General features: G+C 52.4%; 1 long non-coding RNA gene across 4 annotated transcripts; it reads left to right on the top strand.

The window, feature by feature from the left end:
* The first annotated feature begins 1284 nt into the window (after positions 1 to 1284).
* On the top strand, positions 1285 to 23473 carry LOC122231972. Of its 4 annotated transcripts, none has more exons than XR_006209290.1 (7): positions 1285 to 1315; positions 7768 to 7858; positions 10830 to 10897; positions 11097 to 11210; positions 22293 to 22418; positions 22779 to 22890; positions 23215 to 23473. It is a non-coding gene; the product is annotated as an uncharacterized LOC122231972 (long non-coding RNA). The 4 variants fall into 4 exon arrangements; XR_006209288.1 differs by lacking the exon at positions 1285 to 1315 and adding an exon at positions 3763 to 7630; XR_006209289.1 differs by lacking the exon at positions 1285 to 1315 and adding an exon at positions 3763 to 7100 and having other exon boundaries at positions 7504 to 7858.
* Positions 23474 to 24388: the final 915 nt, after the last annotated feature.

The raw sequence follows: 24388 nt of genomic DNA on the forward strand, positions 1-24388 counted from the left end.
GACCTTCAAGTGACGGGGAGTAGTAAGTTTCAGCGCCAGGGTCACACTGATACTTGGTGACAGAGCAAGGACCGGGCTTCCCAGTCTCATGACTGACACACCTCTACCTCACCATCTTTCAGCTTTCCGAGGTATCCTTCCTGATCCGATGCCACAATTCTCTGGGGCCAAAATGCAAAACGAAGTCACCGTGAAGCTGCCGTCGACTCACTACGGGACACTGGTTTCCAGGTCGGTGTCACTTCCACTCCGCACTCCAAACTGGACTATTTCCCATCAGGGGGTATAAATGGCCCTTAGGTCTCAGCTTCCTCCCCTCGCCCACCAGATGTTGTGAATCATAGGCCTATGAATCTCAAGGCCTCCGTCCAATAAAGACGCAGGAGCTAAAGGCAGGTGGCGGGGGGGGAAGATCTCGGAAAGTCCCCACTACTGTCATGGCAGGGAGCTTCCATGGCAGGGAGGATTCACCGGGCTGGCTGGGTCCGGAGCTTAGGGGCCAACTGAGAATCTGTCATCAGCTCGCTCTTGTCCCAGAAACAGCTTCTTCAAAGGGGTCTGCAGCAGCGGTGGGGAGGCCTGCTCAGAGTCTCTGGGATTGTTGGAAGGTGGAAGGAGGAGAGGAAGGTGGGGAGGACGCCTGGAGCCCTGCCACCCGAGTGAGGCCGGTGACAGGAAGAATCTATCGATCTTGTGTGCAGAGCCAAATATGGTGCTGGGGCTCAATAGGTAATAAACAATGGTCACATTGCGGGCTCGACAAGGAGAGACATGACAGATGAGAGCCAGGGGCAGCCTGACGTCACTGTGTGCGGCCGAGCCGGCTGGCTCACCCTGGGCTGCAGAAATTCCATATTTGTCCTTTTTGAGCCCACATGTGCTTTCTTCTCCATGCGCTCAGAGCAGGAAGGGGAAACTGAGGCCCGTGTGTCGCTTGGGAGATGTATCCCCGGGGGTGTGGTAGGAATTGAGCCTGTCTTATATCGTGACTTGCTTTTGGCAGTCTTGTCCACATGCAGCCAGGCCCTTAGCGGCAACAGCAAGAGATCCGTGAGTGGAAATCACCAGAACTGGCACTTCAAAAAATTTATTATTATTATTTTTAATGTTTGTCTATTTTTGAGAGACAGAGAGAGAGAGAGCACGCGTGGGGAAGGAACAAAGAGAGAGGGAGACGCAGAATCCCAAGCAGGCCCCAGGCTCCGAGCTGTCAGCACGGAGCCCGACACGGGGCTCGAACCCACGGACCGTGAGATCATGACCCGAGCCGAAGTCGGACGCTTAACCGACCGAGCCCCCCGGGCATCCTGAACTGGTACGTTTGTTAATGAAAATGGTTTAAGCAGACATTAAAGTGTGAGTTTCAGATACTTCAGGACCGGTTTGTTGGGGGGTGGGGCGGGGACACGGGGACACCTAAGGCTGGCCGCTTCTCAGAGCGCTGAAGACAGTCTAGCTGGAGACCAGCTCTCACACGTACAGATCTGAGAGCAGGGCACGGTGTCTTCCCATCCAGGCCAAACGGTTGGTGCGCGTAAGGGCAGTGGGGCCAGGAAACACCCACGCTGTCTTCCTGCACATCACGAATAAGGTGGCACATATTCCTTTCCCTGTGCCTGTCTGTATTCAGGTTTTCTTAACAATGAGATTTCTCTGGAGCGCGTGTCCTATATAACTGCAGAGACGAGTAGCTGACGAGGGAGGTAGTGTCGACTCGCACAGGATTCTGAGCCAGAAAGTCCTGGCTTTGTGTCTTAGAACCCCAGCTGTGCCCATCACCAGCTGTGAGACCTTAGGGTGTTCACCTCACTCCCCATAAAAATGGGGCAATCTCGGGGCGCCTGGGTGGCTCAGTCGGTTAAGCGTCCGACTTTGGCTCAGGTCATGATCTCGCGGTCCGTGAGTTCAAGCCCCGCGTCGGGCTCTGTGCTGACAGCTCAGAGCCTGGAGCCTGTTTCAGATTCTGTGTCTCCCTCTCTCTGACCCTCCCCCGTTCATGCTCTGTCTCTCTCTGTCTCAAAAAAAAATAAATAAACGTTAAAAAAAATTTTTTTTTTAAATAAAAAATAAAAAAAATTTAAAAAAAATGGGACAATCTCTTCCTCTCTGCAGGGCTTTCGGGAGAGGCAGAAAGAGCCTCCAAAAGGGCCGAGCGTGGTAGGTTCTCAGGAAATGGAATGAATTCAGGTTCTCCTACACTGAAATCATAAACTACCTGTAGGTTGTCATTGGCTAGAAACCCTCCTCACTCCTGCTTAGAGCTCTCGAGAACAGGCTGTGGCTTTAAAAATGCAGATGCCTTCTGCAGAAGAGGAAAGGCTGTGTGAGGAAAGCCAAAGGGCACCGTGTCCTAACTGGCACGACTCTGTCTGCACCCTGATGCCTGCCTTGCTGGTCCCAGAATGCTGAGCAGGGACCCGGACCGGGGCTTCTGTGGTTGTGGGCCCAACCGTGAGGCCAGAATACATCACCATTCTTTCCCCGATGGTCATCCCCAGGGAAAATGCACGGTAAGCCTCAGAAAGCCTTCAAGGGGGTCAGCAGCACAAGGTGTGGGAACCGGAGGTGGGGGTGGGGAAGATGCAGTTCCCGGGCTGCCCGGAAGCGACTGGCGCTCTGGAGTGTGTTGCTGATGGCAATATGGCCGCCACACTTGGCGCCGGAAGCGATGGTCGCCATATACATTTTATGCCGTCATGTTGATTAGACCCGCTCCTGTTTGCTCTCTGCAAATACTGCCTGAATGGAAAATTAGGAGAGCCACGTGCATTTGCTTTATATTGTCCAGGATGGAAAACCCCGGCCCTTTGTGCCAGAAGGAAAATATCTGAGAGGCTATTGGTCTAAGTTTGTTTTTTTTAATGTTTATATATTTACTTTTGAGAGAGAGAGAGAGAGAGAGAGAGCGCACAAGTGGGGGAGGGACAGAGAGAGAGGGAAACACAAAATCCAAAGCACGCTCCAGGCTCTGAGCTGTCAGCACAGAGCCCAACATGGGGCTCGAGCTCACAAACCGTGAGATCACGACCTGAGTGGAAGTCAGACACTTAACCGACTGAGCCCCCTGGGCGCCCCGATGGGGTCTGAGCTTTCAATGTCACGGAGAGAGAATGCGCCAGAGCGGCATCAATGCTGATGGACCAAAATGGTGAGGAAAATGGGGTAAAAATGGGAAATAAATTAGGATGTCTGAGAGGAGGTCACTAACACCAGAGAAGGATTAAACCCCAAACACTACTTATGAGTTTTATGTGTAAGTTTGCAATTCATATTAGTCCCACAGAGAAGCTACATTAAGAATAGTGGATTAAATAAATAAAGAAAGAAAGAATAATGGCAGACTGTGGCGATTGTCGTTTGTCACCCATAGTACTCCACGTTTCCACTCGGTGGCAACAAAACCAGTGATCTAAATGTTAGCAAGTGGAACACACGATAAACATTTAGTTATATATTATTATCCCTGTAAAGTCATTACAACAGAAATAAAAACTGTTTTTTATTTTAACTATTAATATTCATCAAATGTTAATGAAAATACCTAACAAATAATTATGAAAAACACATGGCTTAAGTAATAAAGATGAAAGAGATGATAATCGTGAATATTTAATCTGCAAAATAAAGAACATACCATTAATAAGACTTAATTATGTCATTAAATATTTAACTTCACTTTCACTACTAAATTTTGTTTGCACTTGGCATATTTCAAATGCAAAAAGCTTTTCAATAAGATTTGTGGTTTCAGCAACATCAAATGCCAGCGCATCTAAGTTTGACTTACTGTCTTCATCAAATTGGTCAAACATCATTTTATTTATCATTAAGTGAAATGAACGACGCTCTTGGCGTTTACTGCGAGTTATGCTTTATACAAAAGAGGGGTTTAATAATTGATTCTAGGTTAGAGCCACAAAAACAGTGTTTTCTAGTGGTGAGGAAAAATAATTGCTTCTCTCTTAGTTTTTTTGTTTGTTTTGTTTTGTTTTGTTTTTGTTTTGTGGAGTATCACACTACTTTGTGTATTCCCTACCGTTTGCATAGAAAAATGCAGATCTGATTCTGCCTTGGCTTGCTAGAGAATGGATCCTACAGCAGCCACCAATAGACCCACCCATTTCCTCGGAATTGGTCCCTTATAACTCCTGTTTCCCGAAACACGCTTACAAGTAACAGACGGTAAGATAGGTTCCTGGTGCCGCTGAAGGCACTGGGAACTCCCGCCCTCCCCCTGGCATGAAGTGACAGCCTCCTCTCCGTCGCCCAGTGCAGGGCTTGGCCGTATCGCTCAGTGGGCACAGCCAGACCACGCGCACAGCATAGGGACACAGCTGGCCCTGCTCGCACAGCCAACTACGAGCATCTCTTCACATTCTGCGTTCAGCGGCATCACACTGGTGGCTGGAAATCAGCCATGAAACGTTTACACCAAAGAAATGGGCAAATACTACTCTGGGCTCCACCGCGCCCCCCACCCTAGAGGGCCCGTTAAACGTTTACTAGCGCGTCCCTGCATGCACATGCAGGGATCTGGACGTGATGCCCGGCCGTCTCCTCCTGTGCCCTTTCCCTATCCGGGCCTCTGATGACCCGAAGCTCAAACACTCTGTGGTCGCCAGCAGGGCAGGGCACCAGGCACCCACCTCAGGCAGCTCTCACTGCGCGGTGTGGCCGCTCGGTCTTTCTCCCCTGGCCTCTTGAGTCTCCTGACCAACTTTTCTTCCTGGTCAGGCAGCTGAGGCAGGGGCGTAAACGGCCTTGGCAGGCTTTTCCTTCGCTGACTAGAACATAAAGAGCTCTTTGTTGGGAGAGGAAGGCCAATCCTTTCATGGAAGTCTCTAGCTATGTTTGCTGCTCAGTCAGTACCTCAAGTTGGGCCCTGAGGGCCAAGCAGGAAGCTGGACGAGAGGCAAGGGACCCACTGTCCCAGTTGGCCCAGGACTGAGGGCCTTACTGGTACTAAAACCAAGGGTAGTTCCAGATGACCCTAGCTGGTTGGTCACCCTCAGGGCGTCTCCCATCACTTCTCTCTCTCTGAGGCTGGACGCTGGGTGACATCAGGAGGCCCAGATCTTTGGAAAGGCCTCTTCCTCCTCTGATGGCTGCCGGCAAGAACAGGAGAAAGCAGGGAAGAAACCAGAATTCCTGAGGGGAGATGCAGTGTTTCCATCCTGGGGCATAAATGAAGGTCGTGGGCTCAATCCGTCACCCATTAAGGACCCCAGTTACCTAATCTCCAGGGCGTGAGCCCCAGGTGCTGGGAGAGGCCTGCAGGGAGGCTGGTCTGGCCTCCCGCCTCCTGACTGTCAAGCCTGTGCAGGCCCATTGATATTCCAGGGCGGTCGGCAGCCTCAGAGTTTCCCAGCCCCCACAGACATGCTCTTCTGACTTTCCTTTCCAACTTGGCTGTCGGTACCTGACTGGCACACTGGTCCGGCCCTTGGGGGCAGCAGCCTGGCACGTCAGCCTGTCGATACTAGACAAACAGGCCCATCCTGACCCCTGTGGCAGCCTTCAGGGATGTGCTGGCTCTTTTCAGAGGAAACATTGGTGTCTGTGCAAAACTTCCAACTTTGAAAGAATGAACGGTGACCAGAATAATAATGGGGCGAGTCGCCCGGACTCCTCGTGCTCAAACTTGTCTTAGAGTCGAGCCGTTTTTGATCGTCTCCCCGTTTTCCCATCTCTGCGGTGAGGTGGGCAGTCAGGCGGGCCCCAGGGCTGCTGGGCTGGGGGTGGTGTTGGGTGGTTCCCCTTACTCCTGAGGGGCTCTGTCCACATAGGGGGTGCTCGTGCACAGGCTGGAGTCTGTCTTGTTAGCCAGCAAGAGACTGATTAACTGTCCCTAGAGATTCAGAGGCTGGGACGGGTGACTTTAGTCACCGCGTAAGGCCCGGCCACTCATCGGTTTTGCCTCCCTCCACCTGCCTGCCATTTGCCAGCCCTCTAAGGGTCTACTCAGGGACCACCCCTCCGAAGTCTCAGCAGCTCAGTCAGAGGCTCCCTCTCCAGGCTCACCTGGCACTCAGTGCTTAAGTCTTTCATGGCCCTTGCTCATATCAACACTATTTTTTGTCCTCCTTGAGCACTTCTGGGCGGAAGGGAGCTTTTCGTATCATCTCTGTATCGATAACAGCGCCTTATACTCAGTAAATGCTCAATAAATGCCCACCGAGGGTTTTGAATGCTTGCAGGACTCCCTTTGAATCACAGCTCAAGGGATTACCTCTCCCGGGAAGCTTTTTTGGGTTAATCAAGGGTACCTTCACCTTTAAGTATGATCCCGACCCTCCCTTATGTTGGGAAGTAGTGAATATGGTGTAATTAGTCCTGATAGCTAATGTGAGTTGAGCACTCACAACATGCCAGGTGCTGTGGGAAGCACTTCACGTGCCTTTCTGTCCTTAAGTGACAACACCCCACTGAATTAAGTTCCGCTAACATGGTCCCCATTATCCAGATGATAAAGCAGAGGCACCGAGAGGTTAAGAAACTTACATAAGTTGACTTGTCTGGGAAGTGCTGAGGTCAGGATCGAACCCATCTCGTCTGGCTTTCGACTGGCTCGCTCACGATGTCCTACTCTCTCTGAGTTTTATATTTGGTTGCATACTGAATGAATGGTTGAAGTCCCCAGGGTGGCATTTCTGTGATGAAATGTGCCTGCACAGTCCAACCGGCAGCCCCTTTTCCCGTGGGGCTGCTGAGCCCCTGAAATGTGGCGAGAGTGTGCCCAAGAAAATAAAACGTTTACGTTTTAACTAACGTCAGTTTCAATAGCCTCATGTGACTAGTCGCTACTGTATTGGACAGCACAGCACAGAAGCTGAAGGACGTATTTTGACTATCTTTTCTAAGTCTCTTACCACGTAGTCCACGGCCATCCAAGAAGAACTTGGAATGGCTAGTCTTCGTGTCTTTCAGTGCTGGGAAAACACCCAGCTATTACTTGCCCTGAATTCATGGACTAAGTCGATGTCCATCCTTACAGTGTTTTTTTTCTACCTCCAGTGGTTTCCCGCACACGAAGACATGCAGAGCTCTAGTTTCTTCATTCACAGAGCCCTGGAGAAGAACAGACGGTCCAGGGCGGACTGGTAAACTAGCGCTGAGACCAGGGACAGGAAGTGAGCTACCCTAACAACACCTACTACGTGCTGGGCCTTGCGTTGGGCATTATCTTATTTACTCCGAAAAGCGATTGGGCGGCCTCACTAATTCCCATTGTATGGTTGGGGAAAACTCAGAAAGTCACACTCAGGAAGTGACAGAGACGTGGCTTGAGCTGAGTCCGTGTGACTTCACTGGCCCGTCAACTTTCATCTTAATCACAGAATGTTCACTGTTCCACGGCAAAGGGGAATATTCGAGACTGACCACCTGTTCGAAGTGTGTGTGTGTGTTTATTGTTCCAATAGTGATACAAGGCAAGTGGTTAGAATTTAGCGTCCTAGCAAAATGGACCTATTTTGTATTCTTACCTCTCTGTATTCCTCATAGGGTAGAAAATTCTAGAGCTGCAATGTCCAATACAGTAGGCAGTAGCTACTGTGGCTGTGGGCCCTCGAAACGTGGCTCATCGAGATGTGTTACAAGTATAAAACACACACCAGATTTCAAAGATTTGGTATGGAAAAAAAAAATATAAAATACCTCACTGATGATTTCTGTATGGATTATACTGAAATGATTGCATTTTAGATATATTGAGGGTATAGAGCAATTGATGTTCTTTCTTTTTACTTTTTTAAATATGGCTCCTAGGAAAATCTAAGCGGCCTCTGCGGTTCACATTATATTTACATCGGAGAGCGCCAGTGTCTAGGGGAGTGTATTTGCGAATTCTGGATAAAAGGTAAGCGGCTTGTTAAAATTCTCCTCAGCCTCAGAAAACGCTTTCGTGCCACTAACACGGGCCCCGAAAGGAAGCAAAGTTGGGAGGCTCAGTCGCGGCGTGGGCCCGTGCAGTCCTCCTGGCCCCCCGCGGGCCGCGCTGGGGGCTCCGTCATGCTCGTGCCCTTAAACTGCGCCATCATTTCTTTTCTTGAGCAAAGTGCTTCGTCATTCCTCTCTGGGAGGCAGGTAGGTGATGAAACCACGGCACAGAGAAATGACCTGATCTCTCCAAGGTCGTTATGGAAGGCCATGGCCAAACCCCGCGGAGCAGTCTACCGCAGAGTTTACCGGCCCGAAATGCTTTTCCGGTGGGTGATCTTAACTGCAGGGGAGCAGGTTCAATGCCCGGGTGGGGGAAGGGATCACAGTGTCTGCGAGTGCCTGACCCCACCCGTCCCGCGCGTAGTACTCACCGCTCCCTGGGCTCAATAACTTCCATTCTCCTAACGGAGATGGAAAGTGCCGTCGTATCCCTCTTTGATGATTTAAAAGTGTTGTGCGCCTTTTCCTCTTTCCTCTTTCTATCCAGCCCTCTCCCTTCCCCTCGCCGCTTTTCACGTTTCCATAGCAACCACCTCTATTGTATCCGTGACTGTGAAGAGAAATCTTGCAGATGTTAGTAGAGATCCAACACCTTCCAGCACCTATTTTGATTCACAGTCTCCTTATCTCTCGGCGCTGATTTTCTTGTCCTTTCTTCTCCCTACAGCTGCTCGCTTCCCCCCCAAGTACCTGCAAGCCCTTTAGCGTGGCTCCCTCTGTCCTCCAGGAGCCTGGGTGAGCTCGGGGCAGGCCGGCATCTCTGGGGCTCATCAGAAACCTTAATTCTTCAGGTGGCTCTGACACAACATGCTAGACGCGGAAGCTCCAGGGGGGTGGCATCAAAGGCCGGAGGGCAGTGGGGTAGGATCTCCAGATGCCCCTAGACGAGCCCCCTTACCTGAAGGCCCGCAGAACACAGGGAGGGCCTTCCTCGGCCATCCTTCCCGCCTACCACATCCGGCTTTTTCCAGCTCCCGCTCGCCTCCACCCCAGCCTCGTGGAAAGCTCGGGACCACACCCGTGCCTTTGAATGTCTTCATTCTGTGCATTTCCCGCGGAGGGATCAGCCACCTTTCCTTGCTGGTTCAGAGGACAGGGCAGACATGGGAACACGCACACGCACACGCTCTCGTCAGGGCTTTGAAGACCCACGACACCTGAATCCCCCACCTCCCCTCTCAGGGCCAGGCTCAGCTGGCCATCTGGAAAGGCCATCAGAATGGGGCTTTATCGTTCCCCTCCCGAAACTGTTTGAAGAGTTCATAGCCTACAATCCCTCCTTGGAACCGGGCATTATTCTCTTGATTACACAAGCCTGACAGCCTGATCATAATAAACATGTAACTGAAGAGAACCTATTCCTTTCCAGCGGCATTATTTATTCACCTAAAGCAAAGGCTGAGCTATATTTAGCATATGATGTCAGTGGGTTGTTTGGATTCTTGGAAATTGGCAGGAAGCCACCTCTCACATGATATATGAAATCACTGATAAATGCTTCTTTTCACCAAAAGAAAAACAGCTTAATAAATGCGGTCCTTTTCTGCTTTCATCTTCTCCCTCCCTCCCTCCCTCTCCTCCACCGTCCTCCCTCCCCGCCGGCCCCTCCCCCTCCACCTCCTCCCGCCCCTTCCACGTCTGGGATTTGTCTTTCTGTGGCACAGCTCAGCAGAGCCTGTGAAGTGGAAATGAGTTGCTCAGTATCACAGATCAAAATGAGGCTGTTGGGATGCTCGGGATGGTTTTTTCCTCTCCTAGAGCCTGGAAGGCGGCCAAAGCGCGAGTGAATCAGACACACACGCACAAAAAGGCAAATCTATACAGCAGTGGCTTTATGGGGCCCAGTATTTATGGTGCAGCACTCGCTCTGGGTTGCTATTTTGCAGGCGAAGATGGGAAATAGATAGTGATTCAGGATTGCCATTAAGTGTGGAAACAGCCCCTGTACAGATTGTGTGTAATAAACCAAGTACGGAGAGAAGCCGTAAGAAGCCCAGGATTTGCCACACTGGATCAGCCTTGAGGCCCATCAAGTTCAAGCTCCTGATTTGTGTGCTGGCTAATACCTGGTGCTTGGAACAAATCTTGCTGCCTTCCCTCTGTCATCCCCGCCATGTGCTTGGTCCATTATACAAGGCTGTCGGAGGGCTTGGGCGGGCCTGTGTGTTTGGAGTTAAATTAATTCTTGCCCTCCTGTGGAGATCAGTTTATATGGCCCGAAGCGGAAGATTTAATTGCCCTTCTCTTAGCTCCTGTAAAAAGCAGCGTCATTACTGATCTCGTGGATTCACCCAGGCCCTTTCATAATCAGCTGTCGCGTTTAACTCAGTGACCCCCAGCAGGGGCCTGGTGGGTAGTTTTCCTGGCCATGGGGAATGGGGAAGGCACGGCCCCCAATGGCGGTGGTTCATTTACGTTTGTCCTCAGTGCCGTCCCGCGGCCCCCCGGTCCTGGCATCGGAAGACATCCTGAAGACCAGAGATGCACTTGTTTTCAGCCCCTTATTATTTGGGGTGTCTTCATCAGGTGCCTTCTAACATCCGCTCTGTCAAACAGTCCTGCCTGTAACCGCGGGCGTGAGAGTTTCAAAGATGCCACCGTGACACTGGCTGCTGCTGGCCTTTCTTCCGCACCCGCCCCTGGGCTGAGCCGGCTCCCATAACTCTTCAATCTTCAGCCTCAGTGGGAGAGGAGAACCGAAAGGGAGGAGGAGGAGGAAGTGAGAGCAAACCAAAGCTGTGTTCCTCCTGTACCTGCCTCGGTTCTTAGTGGGGTGCGGGATAGATGGACGGGGACAATAGGCAGATTAACCGGGACAGAGGGGGGATGCACCCTGGCATCAATTACTCAGTCAGCAAGAAATCCCACCAAATGAACTCTGGTTGCAGGTCAAAGCTGTTCTCCGATTCCACGGTCAAATTAGCCCTCGCTTGGGACTCCATAATAGGGACTGCAGGTGAGTGGGGAGTCTTTGTTTCAGCTGGGATTATTTGTTTCCTTCTCAAAATGAGGGGTGTTGGACCCTGATGACCCGTTAGCTCCCTTCCAGGCTCTGAAATTCTCAGGTTCTGTAATTGTATGATTCTGTGACTTTATGAGTCACCCAGGGGGATTTAACTCTTTCCTGGGAGGTCACCGCCCTCCTCTCCCTGCAGGTGAGGTGAATGAGCTCTCAGACACAGATGCTTCAGGAACACGCCCTGAGGAACAGAGACAGAGACAGGAACAGGAACAGGGCGCCGAGGCTGCTGTGGGTCCTGAGCGAGCAGGTAAATACGCTTCCTCTGGACGCACATTTGCTCTCACTTGGGGACATGGCTCACTCAGGCTCTCTGGAGGGCCAGATCATGTTTATATGAGGATGATGATTGCTGTTTTCTGCAAGGAACGATTCTTTTGGCCCAGGCTGCTTGAGAAGCGGACTGCCTCTCTGTCAGCCCTCGATCTCACATAGTGTGGTACCATGGCATCTAGCAGGGCATCACGTGACGGGGCCAAATAACCTATTTGCCCATCCCTGGAGGCTGGCCCACGGTTCCCCTAGGGCTGGGCTACAGTCACTGTCTGTTTTATCACATGACCTTGGGTGAGGTGTGGAAAGACCAGATGCAGGTGAAGACAGAGAGAGACTAAGAAATTTTAAAGATTTTATTATAGTCACGGTTCCCTTGAGAGAGCACGGGACACCATGCAGGGTCTCCTGGGTAAGCACCGGGGGCGGTCAGGGAGCAGAAGGAGGGGGCATGTGTGGTTTCCATGGGAGGGAACAGGCGAGGCAGGACAAAGTCACGCTTAGGATCGGCTAGTGTTTGAAACTGGCCTCCCTGTGAAATCTGTGTTCACTGGGACTGTTAGAGTTTATAGTTTAAAGCTATCTGAGGACTCCAAATGTTTATGGGTATATTAGGGTTCTTCAAGGAAACAGAACCAACAGTGTGTGTGTGTGTGTGTGTGTGTGTGTGTGTGTGTGTGTGTGAGAGAGAGAGAGAGAGAGAGAGGGAGAGAGAGAGATTTTAGGTAATTAGCACAATTATGGTGATTATGGAGGCTGGCAAGTCCAAAGTCTGCTGAGTAGGCTGGCCGGCTAGAGACCCAGGGAAGAGTCAATGCCACAGTTCAAGTCCAGAGACAGTCTGCTGGCAAAATTACCTCTTGCATGGGGATGGGTGTGTGTGTGGGGTGGGGGTGGGGGTGGGGTCAGTCTTTTGTTCAATTCTGGCCTTCAACTGATTAGATGAGGCCCACCCACATTATAGAGGACATTGGATCAGAGTCCAATGATTTAAATGTTAATTTCATCCAGATACACCCTCACAGACACGTCCAGAATAATGTTTGACTACATGTCTGGGAACCGTGGCACAGCCAAGTGGACCCTCAGACTCGAACTTCGCATTGGGAGAGTCACAGTTTTGCCTACGGGTCGCTAATAGACCTCCCCCCCCCCCCCCCCACCAACCCCAGGTGGCTGTCAAAGCATGCGCTTTACAGAAATTACAAGTTTGGTTACTAGACGGTCATTGTCTCCATTAAGGGGTAGCTCTCACGTGGCAGGATCTCCAAGGTCTCCTCACCTCTCAGTGCCTTCGAACAGGCAACTCACAGCTACCCCAGGAAAACGCATGGCTTGCAGAGCACATTCCCTCCCATTATCTCCTTGCGTCTCAAGACAGCCAGTGAGGGCAGCAGTCCCGCCCTCCTCTCAGGAACCAGAGAACGTGAGCGGAGAGGTAAGACACCTTGGCCCACTCAGGTCACACAACTTGCAAGTGGAGAGAGCCAGATTTGACACTCATCTTCCAATTCCAAGTGACGGGGGCTGGCTTTTCGGGAGCCATCGTCACGTGCCGGGCATCCCCCTCGATGCTCACACGCGTCCGTCGGCCCGACTTTCTGAACGACCCCGTGGGGGTTGCTTCACCCTTTATGCGCGGGGAAGCTGAGGCCTTCCCACCGCGTCGCACGGCGGGGCAGGGGTGGGGGCCGGGTGTGAGGCCAGGCTGGAGTCCACGATCTTCGCCACCTCCCCCGCGTCCAGGGCTAACGCCACCCTCTCCGCCCGACACACTGCTGCTGCCCGGTCACACCCCACACCCATCGCTGGAGACCAGGAATAATCGCCCGGTCCGGCCGTGTCACTAAAGGCCATGAGAAGGTTGCATGACGTTTTCGAAACCCCACAAGGTGGAGTGAGGTCCCGAGATGAGGCCAGGGCTCCGGAAAGCAAGTGTCACTTCCCCCAACCTCACAGCTGGGGGTTGGTCCCAGGTGCCCCAGCTTATCGGGAGGGCCCCAGGGCCTTGCTTCCCTCCGAAGCGTTCGTTTGGTCTCACGTCTTTTGCCGTGTCCCCACGTGACCTGCTGGGCCCTGACTGCCGTCGCCATGAGAGGCCAAATGTGGGAGACACGTTCATACGATAAACCTTTACCAAGTGCCAGGCACTGTGCCGAGAGCCAAAGCTGAGAGATGACGAAGGGGGCAGATCGGTCAAGCAGACGGCATCAACCGGATGGCAGGGCCACCAGGCCACCTGTCCTGTCAGGCCTCCGGAAAGTACTCCGGACCCACAGGCGGAGGCCTCACCAGCTCTGCCCAAGGGATGCTGGCCGCCCTGCGGGAAGGGGGCGGGTTGACCTGGAGCCGAAACGCCAAGTCCACGGATGGAAGAATGAGGGAAGGGCAGCCAGGCCAAGGGATCAGCCTGTGCAAAGGCACAGAGGCGCCAAGAGCATTCGGTTGCACACAGCTGGAGTCTACAGCATGTGAGGCGTGGCCAAGAAGGCCCAAAAGTCCGGCTGGATAGACCGTCAATAGCCTGATGTCCCGCCGAGAACAAGCTTGGATTCGTTCGCTGAGAAATACGCTGGCTGATCCTGGAGCAAACCCTCCAGTACCGCTGAATCTTTGTCAGCGGTGTGTGAAGGTCTCCGATAGACTCCGGGCGGTTATTGAGTCTTGGTTTGTGCTCAGCCCTAGGAAGGAGCTTCGGGGCACGCAGAGAGGGTTAGGTATGGGTTCCTGACCTCAGAGAGCTTACAATCCAGTTGAGGAGCAAGATTAAGGACGTGAACCATTTCGAAGCCATCCCAGGAAAAATCAGCAGGTATCAGGCAGTGTGGCCTCTTGAGTAAGTGTGGCCAGAGGTGGCGAAGGACGGGACGGTTTATGACGCGGGAGAAGTCACTGCTTCCTGCTGCTGACCCGGGAACGACCACGTCCCCTGACCTCCCCACGAGCCCCTGTCCTTGTCCCCGGCGGATGCTTCACGCACAGCCTCGCCAGCTGTCATTGGCCTGGACGCCACTTTCCCCTTCCCTCCCGTACCTCCCATCTCACGCCTGTCGGAGCTGAGCATGCTTGTCTCGGACCCTCCTACGTTTGCGGTTTGCCTGCAGCCACCCAACTCCTCCGCGGAACGTGGGCCTGGGGGAGAAAGACGCTCTAATGGATTCTTGAATGATGGAGGTGTCCGATATGAGGCTCCGCGTCCTAGGCGGCTCTCTCTTTCTGCCAGAACCCATTTCTTATGGGCTCCTCCGAAGGCACTCGTTTGTGGCTGGCGGAGAGCTCCTTAGCGCGCCCGCCCGTGTGTCTCAGGGCTGTTGCTTCAGAGCCAGGCAGTCGTCTCGGTGCGGGCCCGCGGCAAACGCGTCACCTGCACGCGTGGCCCGTCTTCTCCCCTGCAGCGCGAAGCGGGGATGATTGAAACGCGACGTTTTCAACCCCAAAGCAAGTTACGGCGAGGAATCAGTGTGAAATTACTCTCTTCTGCCCAGAGTTCCTTTTTCAAAGTCAGGCAGCAGCACCCGGGATGAAAGTTGGCCTGTCAGACAAGCCCATTCAAGCTTGCAATTCCTCTGTCATTTGCCCGACAGGCTTGTGATAAAGAGCAAGGATTAAAAAAAAAAAAAAAAAAAAATCTGCCAAAAATAGTGCCACCGAGAACCCTACACCAGGGCAGGCTCAGGAGCCAAGGCCGCCCCAGCGTGGGCCTCTCGGATAGGATGGCGGCGGCGTGGACTTGTTCTGACAGCGATGTCGTGTGACCTCGGATTTCGGCACCGGAGCCGTGGAGAGGAAGCGGGGCACGAAGCCGCATCTGTGAATCAATCCCTGAAGAAAGGAAAGGGAGAACAAAGTTTACATTGAAAATCTTGACTTTCCAAACAGCGTGTCGAGACAGCCCCGCAGCGGACAGGTTTGCTGCAGGCCTGGGATGCGCCCTGGGCTGCTGCAGGCCCGGAGATTCATCTAGAAAGAATACAAGGAGGCTCGTTCTCCCTGGTGCCCAGGGCACTCCCCTTTGCGCTCTTTCGGGGGACTTCGATTCCACTGGTTGGGGGGGGGGGGGTGCCTTGGGGGCCCGAAAGAGGGCGCGTCCCCTCTGCGGCCGGGAGCGCGATGGGCCCAGGAGAACATGGAGGAAGACCTGTCACCTGCGAAACTGTCAAAGAGGCCACTGCAACCTGGTGGCAAATGCTCCAGGTTACAGGGGACGGGCAGATCCTGTTCCAGCCCTGTTGCCAGCTCTCAGGGGGAGGTGGCAGGGCTTCCAGGGCTCGACGCCTGCTCCCAAGGCCGAGGCCGAGGCCTCCAGCCGCCCCCACCTGCCAGGTGACCGTGAGGCTTCTCGCCTCCGAAGCTAAGAGGTCACGCCTGTACCCAGATGCGGATTTTGCTGATTTATCTCACCTCCTGGGGCTGCGTGCTTCCTCTGACGGCCCCTCACCTCCCCGAGGTGAGGCATCGTTTGCTCCAGTCTATAGATGGGACCATTGAGTCTCAGAAAGGTTAGCTACTGTGGCCCAGTTCACACTGCTAGGAAGTGGTTGATCCCAGAGTCCAATCCAGGTCTTTGGGATCGAAGTCCAGTGACTTCCACACAAGGAATTCTCCCAGCCTGCCTCAGAGGCGGCGGCCCATGTGCAAATGGGGAGGGTCACGTGGTCCCTCTGGGTGGTGATTTCACCGTCGTGGGATTGAGCTTCATGTTGGGGTCTATGCTGAGTGTGAAGCCTGCTTGGGATTCTCTCTCTTTCTCTCTTCCCCTTTCCTGCTCTCTCTCTCTCTCTCTCTCTCTCTCTCTCTCAAATAAATAAAAATAAATAAAGGCCAAAAGAGCTGTGACGATTCCAATATGGTAGCCATTTTGCAGCCAAGTCCTTACAGGGGCCACAGCTTCAGAACGGTTCGATAGGCCCCACCGTCTGTGATAGTCAATGTCACCGCTGCCACCACGGTCCTCGTTACCACCAGATTTTACACGTGCACGGTGCTTCCGATCTCTGGCCACCCGGAGAGTTCACCCGGGCCGGGCTGTGCCCACTCCTGCCGACTGTCTTCTGTGTCACTCACAGCCTCCTGCAGGCAGAGACTTCCCTGGGGAGGTTTCCCCGGGGGACCCTTTTCTTTGGCATCCTTGAACAGCTGTCACCCTGTCCCAGTTGTTTTTCAAGAAAGGAGGTCCCCAGGGTTTCGCCGAGCCACACTCAAACTTGACCCCACCATGTCGATTGATTCACTTCTACCCCCTCTGGGGGAAGGGGCGCCAAGCCCTGGGTGCCCGCGGCCAGATGCATCGCCTGTTGTTTCCGACCCGGAATACGAGTTCGGCCATGCGGGGATCGCAGTGGTTCCCGCAAAGGGAACCTTCTCTAGCGGACCCCAGGACCTCTGGGCAGACCGGCTTCGCGCCCCAGGGCGGTCAGCAGAGCGGTGAGAGCAGGGCACGTAGGTAATGCGGTACAGAGGGTGGGTGAGGGAGGCCGTCATTCAGCACGCGATTCTGAATTGGGCATCTGCCAAGAGCTTCTCGGTCATTTCCGTTAGCCATGACTTCTAAACATCCTTGGGACGTGGGCAGGAACTGTTGCCTCCGTCTGGGAATAAGGAAATGGAGAGAGAAATGTCTCCAGGGACACATCCACAGGGTGAGAAGAGGTCAGAGCCCTTTGTAATGACCACTGTCTTTCAGCCCTGGCCCTGCGTGCATCCAGCAAGTTCATGGGGGAGGGCGACCCTGGAGCGTGGCTTCCATCCAGGAATCGTCTGAAACATTAACTTGCCACAGGCCGGGTTGAGGTCTGGGTAACTGTCACACGGCACGTAAGGGGCAGGCTCAGAGGGGTAAGGGATCGGCAGTAAATCACAGAGTGACTGGCACCTTCTCAGCATGGAAAAAGGAGGCTCTTACTCCCCAGCCACGCCTAGGGCCAGCTCTGAAGCAAGATATATTTTTAAACACAAGCCTCGTAGAGAAAATGTTCCCTAGCATGTCCCCATGGCCTACTAATGGGGCAACTGTTGGCAACCAATGCCATCAGCCTGTGCTAAGGGCTGTGTTCTCAATTTTTGGTTCTATTCTTGTCCCCTGGCATACGATAGGGCTTGTGTCCCAGGAGACTGCAGGCCACTGACGAAAAAGAAGGTTTCAGTAGGTTCTCGCCTGCTCTCAATTTCAAGACTCTCTGATTTCGTTCAGACGTCGGGCCTGTGCGCCTGTGCTCATTTACCGAGTTGGAAACTTCTTTTTTTCTTCCTCTTCTACTTCTTCTTCACATAGATGCCATGGAAACTGCCCGATGCTTCCCAGAGGCTGGGGTACCCCCCTGTTTTGCCTCGGGGCGGCGAAGGGCTGAAGTCTGAGAAGGTCGGCTGCCCCTCCGATGCCTGGGCAGGTAGCCACTGTGGTCCTCCCCGGTTTCCCAGCGGCTCTGAGTACCGAGAGAACCACCGCAGGTGACTGGCTTCCCTCCTTTGCAAATGCAAAGAATCATTCCAGGGTCAGTTTTGTTTCTTCTCGCTCTGATCAGGGTCTGTTGCTTAGCCGGAGAAAAGAAAGACACCTTCCGGTCCTCATTAGAGTGGCTCTGGTCTAGTTTATTCAGGGTATCCTGCTAAACCCTGCTGGTGTGCCTCTGTGTGTTATTAGTGTTGCTGTAGTCGGGTCGTTGTTTTAAGGAAGCCCGTTTCTGAGCGGGGCGGGAGGAGACGCCCTCTGTCTGCCTCTCGGCCCTGTGGTCCTGGCCCTCGCCAAGGGAACCGATCTCGCGCTGCTGTGTTTATTTGAGTTATGTAATATAAACAGCTCCAAGGAGATGAGCTCCTCCACGTTTGTGTTTAGACTCAGGCTTCACTTGTCCTCCGCAGAGCTCATCACTTGGGTGGTTTCCTCTCGCCTGCTCTGTTTTGCTGCCGGAGAACAAAACAGCCTGCCCTTGACCCTTCCCCAGGACCGGCCCTTTCCTCCCCTGACCCAGCAATGAGAGCAAGGCGCTGCTGATGCGTGTCCTCAAAGGCTCTTCACAGGCCGAGGGCAGGGGCGGGGGGCCGTCCAAACAGAGCGGAGACCATCGGTGTAGGTACTGACTTTCTCTGTGGCTTCTTCACGGATACGGGGTTCCCCCATGCCAGGAGTATCCCTAGAATATTTAAAACCTAATTCCACTTAGCATATGGATTCACACTCAAGTTTTCAGCAACACCCCCGATGTGTAAAACGTGTGAGGACAGCCAGGAGGAAAGTTCAAAAGGTATTGTAGACGCCCGTTCCACATTATTTTATGGTACACATCCATTTAAATATTTTCAAAGCATTTCGTTGCTCATTGGACCAAGTTCATGGCGTGTCCCCCCGATGACTCCACACTAAGGAAAACATCTTCTCGTTGAGTTTGTGCATCTTCTCGTTGAGTTTGGCTTGGCACCGTGGTCCTCAAGGCCCAGTTGGGTTGTGATACGTTTTTAGGAACGGTTTTCTCGAAACAACTCTCCAAGGGTCGAGTCACTTAGTTCTTTATTTATACAGTTGTCTTAATGCAGATCACAGATATTTTCGGAATCGTTACTGGCTCTCCAATTTCTTATGGAAAGATGTCATCTCTGTCTCTAATAACCCCTGATGCTCATGCTTGCCATTTACCGGGGCCACCAACCTCCTCGCGGTGCGAAGAGTGTTTGCTCTTGTCGTGTCTTCAGACCTGTGAGCTTGGGGAGGCAGGACTAGCAAAACAGAAGGCCTAGAGGTTTGAGCAACAGGGGATGTGGCAGCCACACTTTTCTTCCCACGGTGTTCCCAGAAAATTATGAGAGGAAGGAGGGAAGGAAGGAAGGAAGGAAGGAAGGAAGGAAGGAAGGAAGAAGGACGGAAGAAAAGGAGGAAGGAAGGGAGGAGGGAAGGAAGGAGACGGGGGGGGGAGGGTAGGGAGGAGGGAAGGAAGCAGGGGAGGAAGAAAGGAAGGAGGGAAGGGAGGAGGGAAAGAGGGGAAGAGGGAAGGAAAGAAGGAAGGAAGGAAGGAAGGAAGGAAGGAAGGAAGGGGGGAAGAAAGGAGAGAGGGAAGGAGAAAGAAGGAATTTATAGCAATGAGAGGAGGGGGAAATGGAATTGGAGCCTTGTGTGTTCAATACTCGGAGGTCTACCAGCTGAAGCCCAGCCAGGACCTCTGACAAAGCCACGCAGCATCCCCGGGTGCCTTCAAGCCCTTCAGGACTTCCGTGCATTGTTCCGGCAGCGGCTGCAGCAGCTTCCAACTCTTGCATCCCCTCTAATTTGTGAAGTCCCAGCTCTTACCCTCCCGTCTCCCTCTACATTCCTCTCCTTCAAGGTCAAATCCCAGCGCACCTCAACTTTGCCGTGTTTTCCGGGGCGGTGGCGAGAGCCCCTCCCCGGGGAAAAGGGGGGGGGTGCCGGGGACGGCGTTGCGAGCGGCAGGGCTGGAAGAAATCTGCTGGGGCCTTGACTTTCTCACACATGTTTCAGATGTGCAGGGTGTGATTGTAAACAGCGTCTTCTGCGCTGCCAAAGCTGGCCTCCCCGCCCGAGCCCTGTTCCCAACACCCCAGGGGTTCCAGTAATAGGGCGTAAAGCAAACAAAGAAAAACAGTAATCTGGTGTTCCAATTGCATTTTTCGTTTTTAGAAAATGGTAATGATAGGTTATTTGATTACCCTGGGTTTGGCTCTGCTCGCTCTGTATTAAGCACATCTGGTATTTGGTAACAATATAAGTAGCTGGAGATTTTTGGCTCTTGAAAATAAGCTTATCCAACGTTGCCATGCAGTTTGGAAACCCGTCAGAGAGGCCAGCCAAACTTGTGGAGATACAAGACTTTTTCTGTAGGCTGGGCAGCTGGCCAGGACGGCTAAAAAATGTGAATTGGCTAAGCACGGCTGCCACGCAAACACTTCTGGAAATTTCTGTGCTCGGGCCTGCCAAATGCATTATGCACAACATGAATTACAAGAGTTTCTAGCTCTCCCAGCAGTTGTGTTTTGAATTTAATTCTCCTGCGCGCTTTATGAAACATACACACACAACCAAAATGAGAAAAACACCGCAAAAATCCACTACTAGGTTTTTTTTTTTTTTTTTGTCTCTTTCCATTTGCATTGCCAAGCGTGCAACTTTTCCTGAATTAGGAGAAATGGCCTCAAACTTTGGTTTCAATTACATTAACTCTAACACGTGGGAGGGAAATGTGCTTCCTGGAAATTCTAGAAAGGAAGGATGTCTCGCATCATGGAGACAGCCTAATTTCTAAGTAGGAAAAACAATAAAGCGCAACCAAAGGGCTCAGAAGGAGAAAAACACATACAGCCTGCAGTGCTCACGGCCGGTGATTGGGACTGGGGCCTTGCCGAAGGGCTGTAGTCCGAACGGAGCTGTCAGCAGAATGTGTCTCTCCTGTGCCCGAGACGGCATCCTTGCACAAAGGTCCCTGGTTCGGCCCGGCCGGCCGGCCGAACTATCAAGCTCACGAGGAAATTTCGAGGTGGAGGACGGGCCCCGGAGGACACGCCACAGCCGGTCAAAGGGAAAGCGGGCAGGAGAGAAGCAGCCAAGCCTTCCAGACGGATCCTGGTTCTGCCCAGGCTTCCCTCGCCTTGCAGGGCTGAGAAACGTTTGCATCATCTATTTTGTGATTCCAAATTGAGACTTGCCTCTTTCTTGTGATTCAGATGAGCTGGATTGCTCAGACTCTCTGCCCAGGATTGTAAAAGGGCCTGGAGCTCTCTACTTCTATTCTGGAAATGACATTATTCATAGGACGCATATAATTCAATGCGAAATAATCACACCAGCACATGGAGAAGACAGGACGTCGTACGGCGAAATCCTTCCGATTCCTACCAAGTGTAATGCTTTCTTGATATACGGCCTTTCTCGCGAGAACTTAGATAATCGTGTCAATATTAGTAAGCTGAAACTCTGAAGAGTTCTAACTGAGGGCTAATGCTCCCACCTGCGTCATCTGTCAAGCCACTACGCTAGTCTGTGCCTCCGTTTCCCTCTTGTGTTTGCTTGGCCCTACCGTTCTCCCAGGGTGTGGGAAATGTCTTGAGTTTGAGCATCAGGTCCTGGCTGGGACCCTTGTAACTCTGTGACCTCCTCCCGGTGGCAAGTCTCAGCATAGTGTCCTCACTTGTAAAACGGGGACAGTGGCATCCTTCTGCCCCGGCACGGTCACGAGGAACCCAGTGTAGTAATGACAATGCACCTGTTTTGCGAACTGTAAAGCGGCATACAAACGTGGGTTGTTATTGGTACCTTTCAAGTCCTAATTATAGAACTTTGATCACTTAGATTCCTGTGAATGTGATAGAGAGCGTGTGAGGCAAAGGGGTCCATGCACGTGTGTAATGTGATCTGGGAATGTATTGGGACTGGGTGGCAAGGAGGGGAGACCGTTGCTTTCTGCATATGATGTAGGTTGACCTCTGTCAGTATGACTCTTAATTAAAGTATGTCACCTGCCTCCCCCTCCCTCTTTCTCTCCGCGCCCCCAGCCCCCCCTCTCCACCCCCGCCCCCCCGCTTCCTCCCTTCCTCTCTCTATTCCTTTTTTCACAAATCCATTGGCAGCAATCACGGTTAATGTGCCATTTGACTATGTCGACCTTGGATGGAAGGTGAGCTTGCCCGAGCTAATTAAATTTCCTTTCCCGTAGTGAACTGTATCCCAGAACTATCGTTCACACTAAGCAGTGAAACAGGTTTGGGCATGTGAAAAAAACAAAAAAAATAAAAAGCTGGGGCCCCAAGAAAGTACTCTTGGCCTCATTTCCATTTGGCCCACATTGTCCTGTTCTTGGCTTAAATTTGGATCCCAGGACACATTTTCTCAGTTTCCTTTTCTCATGTTCCTGGATCTTTGTTGTAGAATTGTAGGAAACACAGAGTCAGGGGAGTCAGCCAAAAAGGATTTCTCCCCTTCCCGGGAAGGTCTCGGGTCCTGTCTCAGACACTACAGTGTGGGCGGCCCCCTCTCCACACGATTATTGTTTTCTTCGCCGTGGCCAGAAGTGGGGGGCTTTGAATTCACCTTGGCCAAAGGGGCTTTTTCTGTTCTCAGTTTTAAGGAGCCCCCCCGCCCCCGACTCCCCGCGAAGCACGGCACCCACCAGTGAGCCAGCCTGGTCCGGCTTTGACCTCCAGGATCCGGGGCTTCTGAGGACAGATCTAGAGCTCGTGAACTGGGGTAAGTGTGGCTCAGCGGAAGCATGAACAAAAAGGAGACAGAAGGCCACTGTTGGGCACAGCAGAGGAAGAGAATGGGGCCCGGGGGCGGGGTGACAGGGGCGGAGGAGGGCATGACTGGAAAGAAGGCCGGGCCGCCGCCACTGCCATCCCAGGCGAGGACGGTGACAATAGGCCAACAGCTCACACACAGCACAAGGGCTGCCTCTGCCGGCCCAGCACTCCCTGTTGAAACCAGCTGGCACTGGTGTTAGTGGGGTCACGGGACCAACGTGGAATTTTCTGGAATAAGAGGCAGATTGGGAAGCATTCCCCAGACATTGCAATATCCAACCAGCCCCTCCTGCCATTTACCTTTCAGGCTGACCGCTGTGAATAATAATCATGAATATTGACTGTGCGCCCTCCCTCTCCTGGCTCGCCACTGTGAATTATTTTAGTCTCATGGTCGCGCGGCACAGTTTTGCTATGAGGTAGGCACTGTCGTTATCCCTGGTTTTCAATGGGAAGAACCAAAGCTTGGGTGGTGGGTTAAGTGACCTGACCAAGTTTACGCAGCTCGTAGCAAATGCCGGGCTTCTCTTTGGCGTCCCGTTTATGGTTACCACACGGCCACCGCCCGAGGCTTTGGACAACTGACCTCTCACCCCCATCCTGTGTCGTTAATATTATTTTTGTATTTGGTGGCAAAATGGGCTTCCCGTGGGAGGGGGTGCGCGCAGAAGTGCATATTCTCTGTTCCTTCTACCGGTGAGCTCCGTTGGTGCTACCCGGTTTCCTTGGTTTTGTCTTCTCAGTGGTTGCACCAACTCTGGGCAGGTGGACACATCTCCACCCGGCCAGGTTACTGTCGCAGCCCTCGCTGCATTCTGCTCCCCAGCCCTCGTGACAGCGAGAAAACCCCACGCTTCTACGAAAAAAGCTCGTATTCGAAAGGATCGCTAAGCTTTCTAGTCCACCCCACTGATGACCGTTTCATAGCCAGACCATTTCATCTGACATTTTTAAAGTGAAGATGATGGGTGCCTGGGTGGCTCGGTCGGTTAGGTGTCCAACTCCCGAGTTCGGCTCAAGCCACGATCTCGCGGTTCGTGAGTTTGAGCCCCACGTCAGGCTCTGTGCTGACAGCACAGAGCCTGCTTGGGATTCTCTGTCTCCTCCTTCTCAGCCCCTCCCTGACTTGTGCCTTCTCCCTCCCTCAAAAAATAAACTTAAAAAAAAAAAGTGAAGATGATCTTCCACTTTTGTATATTCAATATTTGCCGAGTACTTACTAGGTGCTTACTGAGTTCCTGCTAGCACAAGTACTGTTTGGGACACTGTCTCCAAGAGTCTGCATGCTTAGGATGGGCGTACTCTCGAAATCCTGGTGTTCCGGGGAAAGCATTTCTTGTGATTTTTCCCACAGCACCCACTCTTCCTCTCCAAGGTGACCCCTCTAAGCCGTGAGAGAAATTAAAAATGCCTTCATGGAATCATTATCCCGTGATCCTCAATGGGATTGCTAACGTTACCACTAGGACCTTTCCGCAAGTCGCCGGTTGAGCACCTGTGTGTATGAGACCGGGAGAGAATGAGGGAGAAAAGACTGCCGTCGCTATTGTTCCTAAATGACAAGATCGGTTTTATCACCATGGTGTAATTATTAGTGTTACGTATCACCTTTACCTCTTATTTATGTAATAGTTCAGAAGCTAAAAAAAATTCTTTATTTCTTGGCAAATCTTGGATTCAACGGCCATTTGTTAAATTGGGTCGAGCACGAGCTTCTCAGATCCTAAGTGTATTTGTTTTTACTGCCGCGTAAAGTTACCATGAGCTCAGCAGCTCGAAGTGACACACGTTTATTATGTCTCATCTTCTACCGGTTAGCTGGGTCCTCTGCACAGGGTCTCACAAGACCGTAGTCAGTGTGTCCACTGGAGCTGGGGTCTCCTCTGGGCGCAGGGTCCTTTCTCTCCCAAGTTCATA

The sequence above is a fragment of the Panthera tigris genome, chromosome D2 (assembly GCF_018350195.1).
Source record: "Panthera tigris isolate Pti1 chromosome D2, P.tigris_Pti1_mat1.1, whole genome shotgun sequence".
Classification (NCBI taxonomy): domain Eukaryota; kingdom Metazoa; phylum Chordata; class Mammalia; order Carnivora; family Felidae; genus Panthera; species Panthera tigris.